Source organism: Lutra lutra, chromosome 3 (genome assembly GCF_902655055.1).
Source record: "Lutra lutra chromosome 3, mLutLut1.2, whole genome shotgun sequence".
In the NCBI taxonomy this organism is placed as follows: Eukaryota; Metazoa; Chordata; class Mammalia; order Carnivora; family Mustelidae; genus Lutra; species Lutra lutra.
The window spans coordinates 48,595,630-48,608,587 of NC_062280.1; positions in this window are offsets into that span (position 1 = coordinate 48,595,630).

A 12,958-nucleotide genomic window follows, 5' to 3' on the forward strand; every position below is an offset into this window, starting at 1 on the left:
GTTGTAAGAAACATAGGGGTGCTTGTATCCTTTTGAGTTATTGTTCTCAGATTCTTTGGGTAGACACTCAGTAGTGTGATTGTTGGATCATAGGGTAGTTCTATATTTAATGTTTTGAGGAACCTTCATACTGTTTTCCACAGTGGCTGCACCAGCTTGCATTCCGACCAGCATCCACATACTTTATCCACATCCTCCCAACATCTGTTGTTTCTTGTGCTGCTGCTGTTAGCCATTCTGACAGTATGAGGTAATAGCTCATGGAACTTTTGATTTGCATTTTCCTATTGATGGGTGATGGTAAACATCTTTTCATGTGACTGTTGGCCATCTGTATTTATTCTTTGGAGAAATGTCTGTTCATGACTTCTGCCTATTTTTTAACTGGATTATTTGGTTTTTTGGGTGTTGAGTTGTATCAGGTCCATATATTTTGGATACTACCCCTTTATTACACATGATATTTGCAAACATCTTCTCCCATTAAGTAGGTTTTATTCTATTTATTACATTTTCATTGTTTTTCTGCTGTGCAATAAATTTTTATATTGATGTAGTCCCACTAGTTTTTGCTTTTTTACCTTTGCCTTAGGAGACACGTCCAGAAAAATGTTGGTATGGTTCCTCTCATAGAAGTTACTGTCTATGCCCTCTTGGAGGATTTTTATGGTTTCAGGTCTCACACTGAGGTCTTGAAAGTGTTTTGAGTTTATTTGTCTGTATGGCATAAGAAAGCAGTCTAGGGACGCCTGGGTGGCTCAGTTGGTTAAGCACCTGCCTTCGGCTCAGGTCATGATCCCAGCGTCCTGGGATCGAGTCCCACATCGGGCTCCTTGCTTGGCGGGGATCCTGCTTCTCCCTCTGCCTCTGCCTGCCATTCTGTCTGCCTGTGCTTGCTCTCTCTCCCTCTCTCTCTGACAAATAAATAAAAAAAAAAAAAATCTTTAAAAAAAAAAAAGAAAGCAGTCTAATTTCATTCTTTTGTGCATAGCTGTCCAGTTTTCCCAACATCATTTGTTGTAGAGACTGTCCTTTTCTCTTCTAATATTTTTGTCTGCTTTGTGAAAGATAATTGGGCACATAATTGTGGATTTATGTTTGAGCTTCTATCCTGTTCCCTTGGTCGCTGTGAGTATTTTTGTGCCAGTCCCATACTATTAAGATGACTGCAGCTTTGTACTATAATTTGAAATCTGGAATTGTGACTCCTCCAGTTTTGGTTTTCTTCTTAACATTGTGTTGGCCATTCAATATCTTTTGTGGTTCCATGCAAATTTTTAGGATAGTTTCTATTTTTTAAAATTTAAATTCAATTAGCCAAATTATAGTACATCATTAGTTTCAGATGTTATGTTCAATAATATATCAGGTGTGTTTAACACCCAGTGCTCATTGTATCATGTGTCCTCCTTAATGCCCATCACCCATTACCCATCCCCCCACACACCTCACCTCCAGCAACCCTCAGTTTGTTGCTGTAGTTAAGAGTCTGTCAGGGTGTCTGGGTGGCTCAGTGGGTTAAGTCTCTGCCTTTGGTTCAGGTCATGATTTTAAGGTTCTGAGATCGAGCCCTGCATCGGGCTCTCTGCTTCCCCCCCTCTCTCTCTGTTCTGCCTGCTGCTCTGCCTGCTTGTGATACCTCTCTCTGTCAAATAAATAAATAAAATCTTTTTAAAAAGAGAGTCTATCATGGTTTTTTTCTCTCTTTGATGATTTCCTGTTCTGTTTTCCCTCCCTTCCCCTATGGTCCTCTACCCTATTTCTGATATTTCACATATGAGTGAAACCATATGATAATTGTCTTTCTCTCATTGACATATTTTACTCAGCATAATACCTTCCAGATCCATCCAGGTTGATGTGATGATAAGTATTCATCCTTTCTAATGGATGAGTAATATTCCATTGAATATATGAACCACATCTTCTTTATCCATTCATCTGTCCACAGATATCTGGGCTCTTTCTATAGTTTGGCCATAGTGGATATTGTTGCAATGAACATTGGGGTCAGGTGCCAGTTCTTTTCACTGCATCTCTATTTTTGTGGTAAAAACCCAGTAGCGCAATTGCTGTGTTTTAGGGTAACTTTACTTTTAACTTCTTGAGGAAACTCCATACTGCTTTCCAGAGTAGCTGTAATGTGTATGCATTCCCACCAGGAATGTAGGAGGATTCTCCTTTCTCTGCATCCTCGCCAACATTTGTGGTTTCATGTTTTGTTAATTTTAGACATTCTGCCTTGTGTGATAGGGCACCTCACTGTGCCCTATGTGCACTGTGGTTTAGATTTGTATTTCCCAGAAGCCATGTGATATGGAACACTTATGCATGTGTCTGTTGGTCACATGCATAGCAACATTGGAGAAATGTCTATTTATATTTTCACCCATTTCTAGACCTTACATTGGGCTAAGGCCCTGAAGACTGGAAGATGCGATCAGCCAGAACTGTGGAGAACTTTATAAGGTATGAGTTAAAATGGAGTTTTAGGGTGTGTATCAAGCTCAGGATTTGTGTTCAGAGGGTGGATGAAAGTGTAGTTTCATTGACATTGGCTCAGGTTTGCACTAAGATTTCTCATGCTCTGAATCCAGCCTGGAGTCAGAAAGGCAGTTTCCTTCTGTGTGGCAGACTGATCCTCTGGTATTGCTCAGGTGTCCCCAATCCCTGGGGCTTGGGAGCCAGTCCTCTGCAGATGGACTTCTCAGAACCCCAAATAGGGTTATGGTTAGGAGCTAGGAACGTAGAAGATCTGAACTGCCAACCATGTGGTGAGCATCCTGGAGGGCGGAGTTGAGGGCATGGGTTAGGGTGAGTGTCAGGCTCAAAGGTTCAATCCATGAGCCCTTGAAAGTGGGGGTTCACTGAGATGGAAACAGATGGGACTTCAGATTTCTATTGACCTATATACTTACTGGAGTCCATTATGGAAAGTTTCCTTCTGGGTGGCAGGCTGAGTCCTCTGGTATTGCTCAGGCATCCAACAATCCTAGGGATTTGGAGCCCACACTTGAGGGACAGATGGATACCTAAGAACCCAGCCTAGGGATAGGGCTAGGGTCAAGGGGCATTGCAGGCCCAATCAACTGACAGTGTGTGTGGTTCCTAGAGGCTGGAATTGAGGACTAGGGTTCTAGTTCAGGTCAGGCTCAGGGTTTGTGGCCAAGAGGTCACTGAAAGTGGGGGTTTGCTGGGATAGGCTCAGATGGGCAGACATTTTCTCCTGCTTTAAATTCTCTAGAGGTCTACATGGCACACTTTCCTCCCATGTGTCAGGCTGAGTCTGCAGTATGGCTAAGGTGGCCCCAGTCCCTGGGGCAGGGAGCCAGCCCCTGGGGATGGAATTCTTGGAACACAAACTAAGCTTCATTTAGGACCTAGGAGCATGGCAGACCCGATTTGATGGTGGTGTGGCAAGCTCTCCAGAGGGCTGAGTAGAGAGCAAAGGATAGAGTGAGTGTTAGGTTCAGGTTTGTGTCCAGGGGGCTGCTGATTGTGGGGGCGAACTCAGAGGAGCATGGCAGATTTCTCCTACTCAGAATCCTTTGCAGAGTTTCAAATGGTATGGTTCCCTTCTGGATGGCAGGTGGAGATCTCAAATATTGCTCGGATGTCCCCCATTTGTGGGGCTTGGGTGCCAGGCCTCTGCGGACAGAAGCCTGAAAATCAACCTAGGGTTAGGGTTAGGTACTGGGGGCATGACATGATCTGCTGGCACTGAGGTGAGCTCTCCACAAGGCTGAGTGGAGAGCATGGTTCAGGCTGAGACAGGCTCCGGGTTTATGTCCACAGGGCTGCAGAAGGTGGGGGTGGCCTCAGGGGGGGTATGGCAGATTTCTTCTGCTCAGAGTCCTTGGCAGAGTTCCAATTCTATTTTCTTCTGGGTAGAAGGCAGAGTCCTTTGGTATTTCTCAGGGGTCCCACATCTGTGAAGTTTGGGTGCCCATATTCTGGGGACAGAAAACTGAAAAAGCACCCAAGTTTAGGATAGGACCGAGGGGCATGTCAGGCCCAACCTGCTGCGCAGAGGGAGCAGCCTGGGGAGCTGAGTTGAGGGTGTGGGTCAGTGTGATTGTAAGTTTCCAGGCAGTGTGCAGAGGGTTGCTGAATGTGGGGATGGCCTCAGGGAAGCATGGCAGATTTCTCTTGCTCTGAGTCCATAGTGCAGGTCCAAATTCTAATGTTTCCTGCTGGGTGGAAGGTGAAGGCCTTTGGTATAGCTCAGGTGTACCACATCAGTGTGGATTTGGTGCCAGTCTTCAAGACACAGAAGACTAAAAACCCAATCTAGGGGTGGGGGTAGGGCCAAGGGGCATGGCAGTCCCGATTAGCCAGCAATGAGGCGAGCTCCCCGGGGTGCTGAGTTGAGAATGTGGTTCACACTGAAGGTAGGGCTCTGGGTTTGTGTCCAGGGGTCCGCTGAAGGTAGGGGTTGTCCCCAGGGAGACATGCAGATATCTTCTGCTCTGTTTTTGGGGGCTCCAAATGGCATGGTTTCCTTCTGGATGGCAGGCAGAGATGCTTGTTGTGGCTCAGGTGTCCCCAATCAGGAGGGCTTGGGTACCAGGTGTCAGGGATGGAAGCCTGAAAACCTGACCTAGGGCTAGGGTTAGGGCCTAGAGACATGGTAAGCCCCATCTGCAGGCACTAAGGGGAGATCCCCAGGGGCTGAATTGAGAGCAGGGTTCAGGCTGTGTCAGGCTTTGAGTTTGTGTCCAGGAGGGCTGCAGAATGTGGGGTGGCCTCTGTGGGACATTCAGATTTTCCTGATCTGAGAATTTTATGCAAATCCAAATGGCACAGTTTCCTTCTGGGGAGCAGGTGGAGTCCTGTGGTGTGGCTGAGGGGTCCCCAATCTGGAGGGCTTAGAGGCCAGGCCTCTGTGGATGGAAGCCTGAAAAATAAACCTAGGGTTAGGGTTAGGGTCTAGGGGCCTGGTAGGACAGATATGCTGGCATTGAAGTGAGATATGCAGGGGTGAGTTGAGGGCAGGGGACAGGCTGAGTGTCAGGCTGGAGGTTTATAGCCAGGGGGGCCGCTGAAGGTGGGTTGGCCTCAGTGGGGCATGCAGGTTTCTCCCACTCTGAGGGTTCTGTGTAGCTCCAACAGCATGTTTTCCTCCTGGGTGACAGACGAGTCATGGGGTGTGGCTCGGATGTCCCCCATTTGGAGGCCTTGGGGGCCAGGCCTCTGGAGATGGAAGCCTGAAAACCCAACTACGGTTAGGTTTAGGGCCCTGGTGGATGGCAGTCCCAATCTGCCGACACTGAGGCGAGATCCCTGGGGTTCTGCATTGAGGGAGGGGTCAGGCAGTGCATCAAACTCCAGGTTTGTGGCCAGGGGGGCTGCTGAAAGTGGGAGTGGCCTCAGGGAGGCATGAAGGTTTCTTATGGCATGAGGGTTCTGCACAGTTCCAAAAGGCATGGTGTCCTCCAGGGTGGCAGGCAGAGTCCTGGGGTGTGGCTGAGGGTCCCCAGTCTGGAGGGCTTGAGGGTCAGGTCTCTGGAGGTGGAAGCCTGAAAACCCAGACTAGAGTTAGGGTTATGGCCTAGGGGCATGGCAGGCCAGATCTGCCAGTGCTGAGGCAGGATCCTTGGGGGCTGAGTTGAGGGCGGGCATCATGCTGCATGGCGGAGTCTGGCATTTGGCCAAGGGGACCACTGATGGTGGGGGTGGCTTTAGGGGGGCATGCAGGAGTAACACATGCTTGTTTCTTAAGTGGTAATTAACTTACTTCTAAAACTGACCAGGTTTCTCCCCCTCTGAGGCTTTGGTACAGCCCCAAACAGCATGGTTTCCTCCCATGTGGTGGGCAGAGTCCTGGGGTGTCATTCAGGGGTCCTCAGTCCAAGAGGGTTGGGGGCCAGGCCTCTTGGGATGGAAGCCTGAAAACCCAAACTAGGGTTAGGGTTAGGGCCTAGGGGCATGGCAGGCCCGATCTGCTGGTGCTGAGGCGGGCTTCCCGGTCAGCCAAGTTGAGGGTGGGTGTCAGGTGGAGCATCAGAGTCGGGTTTGTGTCCAGAAGGGGTGCAGATGCTGGGGATGGCCTCAGGGAGCATGCAGGTTTCTCCTGCTCTGAGGTTTCTGCACAACTCCAAATGGCACCATTTCACCCTAGGTGGCTGGCAGAGTGCCAGTGTGAGCCTCAGTCATCCCCAATCTGGCAGGCCTAGGGGCTAGGCCTCTGGGCATGGAATCTATACACTCCACCTAGGTTAAGTGTGAGGGCCTAGGGTCATTGCAGGACCAATCTGCCAACGCTGGGACGGGTAGCCCAGGGGACTGAGTAGCAGAAGTCTTTGGCCTTGTGTTCACCTGGCTCATTGAGGGCTTTCTCGTAGGGTATGGACCATGACCACTCGGGTCCCCAGGCCAGACCCAGGTGGCAGCCCTATGCACCAGAGCCACTGGAAGCAAGTTCACCAAGGTTTTCCAGCCAATTCTCAAGAGCTTTCTGCCCAAATCGATATCGATTTGGGCAGAAAGCTCTTGAGAATTGGCCTGTGTTGGGCGGCGATTTGGGCCCCACTGGTGCCTGCCGTCTAGAGCCCTTTCTCACTAGATTCATGTCACGGCCATCTGGGAGCATGGGCCAGGCCCACGCAGCTCCCCTGAGGGTCCCGGCTTGGGGAAGCTTTCTGGGGGCAGAGTTGAGTGAGGAGGACTGGCTGAGTATCAACCTCCGTGTTTGCTGCCCAGTTGGGTGCCACAGGTGGGGGTGACCTTAGGAGAGTCATGCAGGTGTCTCCCACTCTGAGGGTTTTGCACAACTCCGAACAGAACTGTTTCCTCCTGGGTGGCAGGCAGTGTCCTGTGGTGTGGCTCAGGGGTCCCCAATATGGAGGGCTTGGGGGCCAGATCACTGCAGATGGAAGCATGAAAAGCCAACCTAGGGTGAGGATTAGGGCCTAGGGTCATGGCAGGCCTGATTTGCTGGCGATGAGGCAGGATTCCCCAGAGGGCTGAGGTGAGGACTGGGGTCAAGCAGTGCATCCAGCACCGGGTTTTGTGGCTGTGAGGGACCACCAGAGTTGGGGGTGTCCTCAGGGAAGCATGCGAGTATCTTCCAGTCTGAGGAATCTGCACAGCTCCGAACTACACGGCTTCCTCCTGGGTGGCCGGCAGAGTCCTGGGGTGTGGCTCATGGGTCCCCAATCTGGAGGGCTTGGAGGCCAGGTGTCTGGGGACGGAAGCCTGAAAACCCAACCTGGGTTTTGGGTTAGGCCTAGGGGCATGGCAGGCCCGATATGCTGGCGCTGAGGCGGTTTCCCCATGGGGCTGAGTTGAGATCAGGAAGCGTGCCATGCTGTGAGTTTGTGGCCAGAGAGTGCTGTCGAAAGTGGGGGTGGCCTGGGGTAGACGTGCCGGTTTGTTCCATTCTGAGGGTTCTTCGCAGCTCTGAATGGCATAGTTTCCTCCTGAGTGGCAGGCAGAGTCCTGGAGTGTTGCTCAGAGGTCCTCAATCTGAAGGGACAGTGTCCATGTGACTTTAGAGCTATGGAGGGCTTGTGAGCTGCGTTAAAGTCTTTGGAAAGCCTGGCAGTGCCTGTTCATGCCACTGGAGGAAGTGGTGAGCTGTGGTGTGAAAGACCACGGAAGGCATGGCAATGCTACTTGCCACCACTGGAGGCAGTGACGAGCTACAGTGCGAAACACACCAGAAGAGGAGACAGCGCAACCTGCTGGCTCTGAGGGCAGTGGTGAGGTGCTGGATGAGAGACCCTGAAAGGTGAGGCACTGCAGCTTATTTATACAGGGAGTGGTGAGCTGTATAGTCTCTGTTTCCGCATGTTCAAGAGTGGTGGTAACAACCCCTGGAGCCAGGCCCCCACTCAGCATTGTGCCCCATTGCCCCAGGTTTCCTGGTAATGTGCTGTCAGGATGGTTCAGGAGGGTCCTCCCGGTGGGGGTCTGGAGCCAGGGGGAAACCAAACCCGACTCTTGGTGCATTTGGAACCGAGGACTTGAGTGTTTGTTTGGAAGAGTATATTGCTTCTCCAAAAAGGACAAGGGCATTGGTCAGTTTTAGAAGTAAGTTAATTACCACTTAAGAAACAAGCATGTGTTACTCCTTCTCCCAGGAATTGGAGCAGGTGTGCAGGTTTTAGGTGGCTGCTTATCCCCACCTGACATCCTTCTTTTTTTTTTTTTTTAAGATTTTTATTTATTTGACAGATCACAAGTAGGCAGAGAGGCAGGCAGAGAGAGAGAGAGAGGAGGAGGAGGCAGGCTCCCTGTTGAGCAGAGAGCCCGATGTGAGGCTCCATCCCAGGACCCCGGGATCTTGACCCGAGCCGAAAGCAGAGGCTTTAACCACTGAGCCACCCAGGCGCCCCATCCTTCTTCCCTCTGGCTGCACAAGACCTGAAGTTTGGAAATCAGCGTCTGAGTCAGTCATGCAGCTTGTCACAGGACGTCAGCGATCAGAGAAAACAGCACACCCGTTGGGTGCAATGTCATATCCATGCCAGGATGGGAGGTAAAACTTGTTTTGCACCCCAAGCCTTCTGGGCTTTTCTCTTTTCTCCAGTGGAGCCACAAAGTTGCACTGAAGCAGCTGTTGCCAGTCTAGAATGCCAGAGTTCCTGAGTTTCCCTGCAGAGAGCACATGGCAGGGAATCCCATTTTCTCTCTTTATTTCTGGCTTCAAAGGTATTTGGAACATCTTTTTCCTAGGCAATCCCTTGGATTTGAAAGGGAAGATGAGATTGAGTTGGTATGTGTTTTGAACATAGAATGTGTTCCTTCATCTAACAGTGTTTATTCCATTGGGCCTAGGCTGTGGTGGAATGGCCAACGTCTAGAGTTAGATGGCTGTTTGTGATCAGATAGAGACTTGGATGATGTCTTCTCCTTTGTCAAAGGTGATGTATCCTAATGGATTCACCTTTTCATCCAAAGAGTTCCAATGGGGGCAAAGGGAAAATTCAAAAGGATTCCAAGGAAGCTTGGACAATTTGAAAAGGAAGCTTGGCTTTCTAGTTTCACTCAATGGACCATCTAGAGAGATGGGCATGCTGTATTTTCTCTGCAGTTTCATGGTGGTGAAGTCAGAAGGAGAGTCTTTGGGAATTCCCCTGGATAGAGGCATTATGGTGGCTTCAAGGGGCTTGGTGTCAGGAACCCTGGGGTGAATTCCTGTGGCTGCTTGCCTGATGCTGGGTGAGTCAGGTTATCACACAGGTTTTCTTTTCCTCCTTAGGAAATTGCTGGCAGAGTATGTTCTGCTTAAAATGGAACCCTCCTGCACTGTCGGTGGGCATGTGGGCTGTTGTAGCCCTTCTGGAATAGAGTATAGTGGTTCCTCCAAAAGCTAAGAACTGAACAACCCTAGGATCCAGCAATTGCCCTCCTAGGTATTTCCCCAATAGGCACAAAAATGCACATTCGGGGGGGTACAAGCACCGTGATATTTACGGCAGAATTATCAACCATAGAGAAACTATGGAGGGAGTCCCAATGTCCATTCACTGATGAGTGGAGAGCTGCAAGGATGTGGATAGATCTAGAGTGGATTTAGCTAAGCAAAATCAGTAAGAAAAGACCAATAGCCTATGACTTGATTTCTATGGAATTTCAGAAAGAAAACAGATGAACATAGTGAGGGGAGAAAGATAGGCCAATGAGGAGACAGACTCAACCTTAGAACACAAACCAAGGTTTGCTAGAGGGCAGGGGTGTCAGGGGAAGGGTTAAATGGGTGATTGCTATTAGGGAGGGCACTTGTGATGAGCTCTGGGTGTTCTGTGCTGGTGAGGAATCACAAAATCCTACCCTTGAATCAAAGGAATTAATACTGCATGGAAACAAATTGAAATTGAAGTCAGTGAAGAAAAGAAGACCATCTTCTACTCCATGAAGAGTGAGGTAAAATGGAATGATTTTTGCTTTCCTGTTCTGTCGATGATCATTTTCAAACACACTGTGGTAGGATACACTAGTTTCTGATTGCATAAGGAGCCCTCAGAAAGCTGCCATGGAAGATTCCGGTCTCAGAGCACGTACATGTTCCATTGATACGTTCCTTCCAGTTTGCCCAGGTACAAAGGTAAGTGGAGAGAAATATGGCAGAAGAGGAAAGGAAGTGTTAAGCTTTCAGGAGGTAGCTTTCCCCCCTTTCTCATGAAAGCCTTGGGCCAGTGTAAATTGAGAAGAAGGAGGGGGGATCCCAGAGCTTTGTGGCAGGGAGGGGAGTTCCAGGTCTGCCTAGAGCTGACAGGGTTCCCTGAGGAGAGCTGAGCTAGGGGCGTGGCAGGCCCGAACTGCTGGTGCTGAGGCGGGTTCCCCAAGGGGCTGAGTTGAGGATGAGGGTCAGGTGGTGCATCAGCCTCCAGATTTGTAGCCAGGGGGCTGCAGAACGTGGGGGAGTCCTCATGGGGGCACGCAGGTTTCTCCGGCTCTGAGGGTTCTGCGCAGCTCCAAATGGACTGGTTTCCTGCTGAGTGGCAGGCAGACTCCTACGGTGTAGCTCCAGCTTTCCCAATCTAGAGGGCTTTGGAGATAGGCTCCTGGGGAAAGAAGCCTGAAAATGAAACTTTGTGTTAGGGTTATGGCCTTGGGGCATGGCAGGCCCAATCTGTGGGCACTGAGACAGGCTCCTCTCGGGGTTGAGTTGAGGGAATGCATCTGGCAGTGTGGCAGATTCGGGGTTTCTGGCCAGGGGGACCGCTGATGCGGGGGAGCTTTAGAGTTGCACACAGTCTTCTCCCTCTCTGACGGAACTGCAGAGCTCCAGAGGGCATGGTTTCACCCCGCATGGAACTCAGATTCCTGGGTTGTCCCAGAGGCGTCCTTCATCTGGGGAGTTTGGGGGCCAGGCCTCTTGGGATGGAAGCCTGAAAACAGAAACTAGAGTTATGACAAGGGCCTAGGGGAATAGCAGGCCCAATCTGTCGGTGCTGAGGCGGGCTCCTCAGTGGGCTGATGTCAGGGTGGGCATCAGGCAGCACATCAGAATCCGATTTTGAGTCTAGGGGGGCCACAGAAGCTGGGAGTGACCTCAGGGTGGCATGCAGTGTCACTTCGAGTATGCCTGGCTTGTAGAGGGTTTTCTCACAGGGTTCGGGCTGCAACCACTTGGGACCCCGGGTTAGGCCCTGGCAGCGGCTCTGTGGACACATGACATCAGAAGCGAGTTTGCCAGGGTTTTCCAGACAATTCTCATGAACTTTCTGTCCAAATTGATATCAATTTGGGCAGAAAGCTTGTGAGAATTGGCCAGCACTGGGTGGTGATTGGGCCGCACTGGCAGGGTCTGAAAACCTAACCTAGGGTTAGGGTTAAGGCATAGTGGCATGGCAGACCCTGTCTGCTGGCACTGAAGCGGCACCACCGGGGTGCTGATTAAAAGGCAGGCTTGGCCAGCATTCGGAGGTGATCCAGGGCCCCTCATGTGGCTGGCGTTTAGAGTGCTTTCTCGGAGTCTTGGGGCCACGACCACACGGGACCACGGGCTGGACCCAGATGACTCCCCTAAAGGCCCCTGCTGCCGGAACAGTGTTCACTGTGGGTTTCTGGCCAGTCCTCCTGAGCTTTCTGCCCAAACTGACATCGATTAGGGCAGAAAGCTCTTCATAATTGGCCAGCATTGTGGGGCAATTCAGGCCACGCACCCAACCAGTATTGGGAGCACTTTCTCGCTAGGTGCATGTTGAAGCAGAATGGGACCAAGGGCCTGGACCACTGGGCTCCCCTGAGGGTCCCTGCTGAGGCGAGCTCCCCAGGGGCAGAATTGAGGGAGGGGGTAAGGCTGAATGTCAGGCTCTGGGTTTGAGGCCTGGGGGGATGGAATCTGAATTTGGGTGTGGCTTGAGGGAGGGACATGCAGTTTTCTTCCGCTCTAAGGGTTGTGCGCAGCTCCAAACAGCATGGTTTCCTCCTGACTGAATGGCGGGGTCCTGGGATATGGCTCAGGCATCCCCAATCTGGAGGCCATGGTGAGCCCGGCCTGTGGGGATGGAAGCCTGAAAACCCAACCTAGGGTTATGTTTAAGGCCTTGCAGCATGGCATGCCCTATTCCCCAGTGCTGAGGCAGGACCACCGGGGGGAATGAGTGGACAGCATGGATCAGATGGGGCATCAGGCTCTGGGTTTGTGGCCAGGGCAGCTGCCTGGTTGGCCGAAGGTGGGGTGGCTTCAATGGGTCAGCCTGGTTTCTCCAGCTCTGAGGGTTCTGTGCAGCCCCAAAGGGCACAGTTTTCTCCTGGGTGGCAGGTGGAGTCTTGGAGTGCGCCTCAGAGGTCCCCAATCTGGAGGGCTTGGGGGTTATCCTCTGGGGTTGAAAGCCTGGGAACGCAACATAAGGTTAGGGCTAGGGCCTAGGGGCATGTCTGGCCCCATCTGCCAGCGCTGAGATGGGCTCCCTGGGGAGCTGAGTAGAGCACAAGCTTGGCCAGCATTCAGAGGCTATTTGGGCTGCTTTTGTGCCCAGTGTTTAGAGCGCTTTCTTGGAAGATTTAGTCCCCGACCACGTGGGACCACGTTCTGGGCCCAGGTGGCTCCCCTGAAGGCCCCCGCCGCCGGTAGCGAGTTTTCTGGTGATTTACGGCCATTTCTCATGAGCTTTCTGCCCAAATTAACAATGATTTGGGCAGAAAGCTCATGAGAATTGGCAGGTGTTGTGTGATGATTCAGGTTGTGCACTCGCCTGGTGTTGGGAGCTCTTTCTCACTAGGTGTGTGTTGCAGAGGTGTGGGACCGCGGGCATGGCTCATGTGACCCTTCTGATGGTCCCCACTGAGGCAAGCTCCCTGGGATAGTGCTCAGTGAGGGTGTGAGCCTGAGCATCAGGCTCCGAGTTCATGGCCTGAGGGAGCGCTGAAAGTGGTGGTGGCATGAGGGGACATTCAGGTTTCTCCCGCTCTGAGGGTAGTGCCCAGCTCCAAACAGTGCGGTTTCCTCCTGGATAGCAGGTGGAATCCTGGGGTGTGGGCCAGGGGTCCCGAATCTGGAGGG